This window comes from Eleutherodactylus coqui, chromosome 4, assembly GCF_035609145.1.
Source record: "Eleutherodactylus coqui strain aEleCoq1 chromosome 4, aEleCoq1.hap1, whole genome shotgun sequence".
Taxonomy (NCBI): domain Eukaryota; kingdom Metazoa; phylum Chordata; class Amphibia; order Anura; family Eleutherodactylidae; genus Eleutherodactylus; species Eleutherodactylus coqui.
Window position 1 is genome coordinate 240,160,845 of NC_089840.1, and position 5,115 is coordinate 240,165,959.

The 5,115-nt window shown below is 39.9% G+C and overlaps 1 pseudogene; it reads right to left on the bottom strand.

The window, feature by feature from the left end:
- Positions 1-3,738: 3,738 nt before the first annotated feature.
- LOC136626646 (olfactory receptor 6B9-like) lies at positions 3,739-4,704 on the bottom strand (annotated as a pseudogene).
- Positions 4,705-5,115: the final 411 nt, after the last annotated feature.

The window sequence follows — 5,115 nt, forward strand, 5'->3', positions numbered from 1 at the left end:
AGGGGAGAGAGGGGGCATCCCTGTCTTGAGCCGTTTGTTATCTGGAAAGGATCAGACAATGTTCCATCGACTAACACCCTGGCTGACGGGGAAGAATAAAGGGCCCTAATTGCTTTTAGTAGGTTATTCCCTATGCCGAATTTCTCCAGGACCTCAAATGTGAAGTCCCAATGGAGTCTATCGAACGCCTTCTCTGCATCCAGGGCAAGGAGGAGAGAAGGCGCTCGACTCGACCCCATACCTGCCAAGAGATTAAGTACTCTTCTCGTTCCATCTGATGTTTGTCTACCCTTGGTGAAATCCACCTGGTCGCTATGAATTATATTTGGGAGTATTTGGAGTAATCTTGTCGCTAAAATTTTTGAGAAAAGTTTTGTATCTGAGTTGAGTAAAGAGATCGGCCTGAAATTTACAGGATTATCTGGTGACTTCCCAGGTTTAGGAATTGTAATGATAGTGGCCTGAAGCATCTCCGAGGACATGATACCCGCAGAGATGGCCTCATTAAAGGTATTAGTGAGGTGAGGGGAGAGAGTTTGGCCAAAAATTTTATAATATTCATTTGTGAGCCCGTCAGGGCCTGGTGATTTGAAATTCTTTAATAATCTGATGGATGTCGCAACTTCGAATAGAAATGGGATTGTCTAGGTCGTGTTTTGATGGGTCTATTTTTGGAAGAGACATTTTCTGTAAAAACTCATTAATGGTGGTTGAGTTTGGTTGGGGAGTTGCAGGATCATTTTTTAAATTATATAGCTCAGCATAAAAGGAGCTAAATTCATTAGCAATATCTTGTGGATGAGTAAGCTTAATGTTTGGGTTGTTGTGTTTGAATAGAAAAGGGACTTTTGCTTTAATATTTTTTTGTTTGAACTTATTTGACATTAATTTGGAAGGCTTATTGTATGAAGAATAATAGTTAGCTTTCATATAGTTAATATTTTTGTCATATTCTTCTATAAGTATTGTTCTTAAATTTCTTCTAAGATTTGTCAATTCTAATTGATCTGCGGTCTGAGGGGAGATTTGTAGTCTTTGTTCTATAGTGTGTATTTGTGACAGTAAATCATCCATTTGTTTTCTTTTATTTCTTTTATGTTGGATATCTAGTTTAATCATGGTTCCTCTGATTACCGCCTTGTGGGCGTTCCACAGAGTAAATGGATTCGTTTCAGGGTTTGCGTTTAATCTAAAATATTCCTTAAGGGCTTCGGATATTAGATTTTTGTTTTGGGGGAGTTTCATTAAAGAAACATTATTACGCCAAATTTTTGTGTTCACTCTGGGTGGTCCCAGTTCTAACTTTAAATATATTGGAGAGTGATCGGACCATATTGCTGTCCCAATTTCTGACGATTTAATTAGGGGAAGGGTCCATCTATCTGTCAAAAACAGGTCTATACGTGAAAAAGAATTGTGGCGGGGTGAGAAATATGTGTATTCTTTGGAAGAAGAATTTAGGCATCTAAAGGTGTTATAGAGGGCCTCTTTATGGAGCCAAGGGAAAAGTATTGGAGAGGACCTATGTCTATTTGTGGAGTCAAGATCTCTCTCAGGTGTGATATTAAAATCACCACAAATTATTATTTTTCCTGTTTGTAATTTTTTTATTTTTTTTATAGTTTTGTTCAAAAAAGAAATTTGGGACTTATTTGGAGCATAAATGTTGGCAAATGTAATAGGGATTTGGTTAATGGTGCCGGCCAAGACAAGGTATCTTCCCTTTGGGTCACTAAGACTTTCCTTGAGTATGAAGTTAGTATGGGTTTTAAAAGCGATTAATACTCCCGCACGTTTTTTGGGGGCGCACGACATGAATACTTGGGGGTAATTTTTATTGGAGAATTTAGGGCACGCTGTAGAAGAAAAATGTGTCTCCTGGACACAGATCACGTCTGCCCCTGTTTGTCTAGCATCTTTCCAGATTTGAGCTCTCTTAAAGGGCGAGTTTAGACCCCTAGCGTTTTGTGATGTGAGTTTAAGTAACATGATCTAGAGTTACTTGAATATTATTTTTCCTGGGATGGGGCGAGACCGCACAAACAACAAATAATGAACAGTTAAAGATACATACAAGTAAAGATGCATCATATTCAACGTATGAAGAATCTTGTAGATTTTTGGAATCTTGATGCCTAAGGAGAAAATGTAAAAAGATAAAACATGTAACACATACATCCAGGAGAGCAGGATTTGTTGCCTGCATACTTGTGGGGGACAGCAAAAGTTCGCCTGGTTTCAAGCAACCTTCCGTCTGGACAAACTAGAGCCATCGCACTCCAAATGTACGAGGTAAGAGGGCATTTGAGTTGTAAGTTCCGGTCGCGACTTTCAAGTATGAGCCGGGCGAGACCAAGAGTTGGGAACTTTGTTGGATCTTGTTGTGCTGAGAATACGGCCTTCATCTGGGAGGGAGACATTCCAAGCCGCAAGCACCTTGTTCCCGTCTTGGGGGGTTGCGATTATGTGGATAGAGCCCTCCTTATGGATTATCAGTTTTGCTGGATAGCCCCATTTGTATAAAATTTTGTTTGCGCGTAACGCTGATGTTACAGGGGCAAAGGCTCTCCTTGCTTTAATAGTTTCTTGGGAGAGATCCGAAAACATTTGAATTTTGGAAAAGGGGTCTGGCAGTGTGCCCAACTTCCATGCTGTTTGCATCAAGGCATCTTTCACGTGGAAGAAGTGGACTCTCAGTATCACATCCCTTGGAATTTCCGCCGGGAGAAAATTTGGCTTGGGAAGTCTATGAGCTCTGTCAATAACTTGTTCAGATTTTGGGATGTCTGGAAGAATGGCGCATATAAGTTTCGACAGGAAATCTTTTAGATTGGGTTGGGTAATATTTTCTGGAATTCCTCGAAATTTTATGTTGTTGCGCCTACTCCTGTCTTCTAGGTCTGCAAGTTTGCTTTTAATGGCTGATACTTCATCTTCTAGGGAGTAGTGGGAGTAAATTAAATTATTATGAGAAGCCATCAATTCCTCCATCTTGTGCTCTATATGGTCCGTACGGTCGCCCAGCTCTTGTATGGATGCATTTACTGAAGATGATAGATTGTTAAAATCTATTTGCATAGCTTTCCTCAGCGCTACAACCATATTTTTGATAAAGAGTTCAGATGCAGGTTGGTCAGTGGAGGGAAGATTTGTAATAGGGTCTTCTAATGCAGCTAAGTTAGCCTCTGGAGGTAAGGGGGAAGACACTCTTGGCCGCTGTTTTTCAGGGCTTGAGGAGGGGGAAGCAACTGTCTCCCTTGAATTTTTTGTTGTGGGCGCCATTTTAGCTGTGTCGCAGTTGCTTTTGTGTGTATAAAGATCTCCACTCACCCTCCTTTGGCGTTGTGCCAGCGGCACTTGTGAATATCTGCCGGTCGGGGAGTCTCCGCTGTATTCCTCTGCAGCTTTAGCGGTCTGAGAGGTTTCCTCTACATGGGATGAGACAGACGAGGCAACGTCCTCTGTAGCTGGAGCGGGGAGCGCTGGCGGGCCGTCAGCAGCTGTGGCTTCACTCCGAGCGGCGCCCCGGGCTGCAAAGAAGTCGGAGACTCTCTGCGGAGGCGGCCTGGAATTCCTCCGTTTTGTCATCTCTGCCGACTCACAGGTAAGTGCTGTCTTTGGAGTGCAAATGACTGCTTTTTTTTTGCTTCAGTGTCGCTAGGAAGGGACTGAGTCTGCGGAGCTCAAGGAATTGCTTCCAGCTCGGACGGCAGTCAGGCCACGCCCCCCCGTGAACTATTATTTTAAGACTATTTGACATTTGGCCTGTGCATGCCAAATTAATATATTCTTTGTCTTTATGAGAACTTTTCTTATATCTTCATTCTTGAGACTATATATTATAGGGTTAAGCATTGGAACAAAGACAATATACAGTAGAGAAAAATACTTATCTAGTTTTGGTGAAAATGTTGACTTGGGTCTCATATACATGCAGATTATTGTCCCATAAAAGATGATGACACAAGTCAGATGGGCTGTGCAGGTAGAAAACGCTTTATGTTGTCCTTTTGTGGATTTTATCTTCAGAATGTTGGAGATGATAAATACATATGATATTAAAGTAAGCATAAATGGTGCAATTGCTGCTAATGGTCCTGCAACGTAGTTCAATATGTTAAAAACGGATGTGTCTGTGCAAGCAATTTGTAATAATGGGTTAAGGTCACAGAAAAAATGGTTAATATTGTTATTTAACCAAAAATGCAGCTTTGATACTAATACAGTATGTCCAGTAGGGGTTAAAAAGCCCCCAAACCATGAAACAAATGAGAATCTAGCACATTGTTTTAAACCTATAAGTGCAACTTAATGGAGAGGATGACAGATTGCTACATAGCGATCATATGCCATAGCAGCTAGGAGAAAGAACTCGGTAGTAGACAAAGATAAAAAGACATACATTTGTGTTATACAACCTAGAAATGAGATTGTCTTTATCTTCATACAAAGCATAGATAATAATTTTGGTAGAATGTTCGAGATTGAAGCAATGTCAATGAATGAAAGATTTACCAGAAAGAAATACATAGGAGTATGGAGATGAATGGTTTTCCATATTAAAACAATTATAGTCAGGTTCCCACATATAATCATGATATAGAGAAGTAGAAAAATCCCAAATAGTAGCATTTGGAGTTCTGGAATTTCAGAGAAGCCCTGGATTATAAATCCTGATGCATTAAATTTTCCTTCTGATTTCATTGCATGGATTAAATTTTCATATTTTCTTTCATGTCCACCGGGTTCTGTTGGTGAATCTATTACTGCAAACACGGGAAAGTAAAAAAAAAAAAACAGCATTTTAAGTTAGAAGATGTAGTTGCAATCAAAATGATCCAACCACCATTGCCAATTAAGTTTAGTTTCCACATTTACAAGCTTTCAGCTTTTTGCAAAAACCAACATTTTGAAATAACTCAATACAACTAACATAACAAATGGTTTCTCCAACTATTACACAAAATGCCACTTTTAATGACTACTGCAGGGTCTGAATTATTTAATCCCCTTTATAAGCGCTGTAATAGATAGAACATAAGCTATTTCTAGACTAAACAGTTCTGCATTGAGGGTCTGTGAGAGAAAGCCTGCCATACTTTATTATGACCCAGG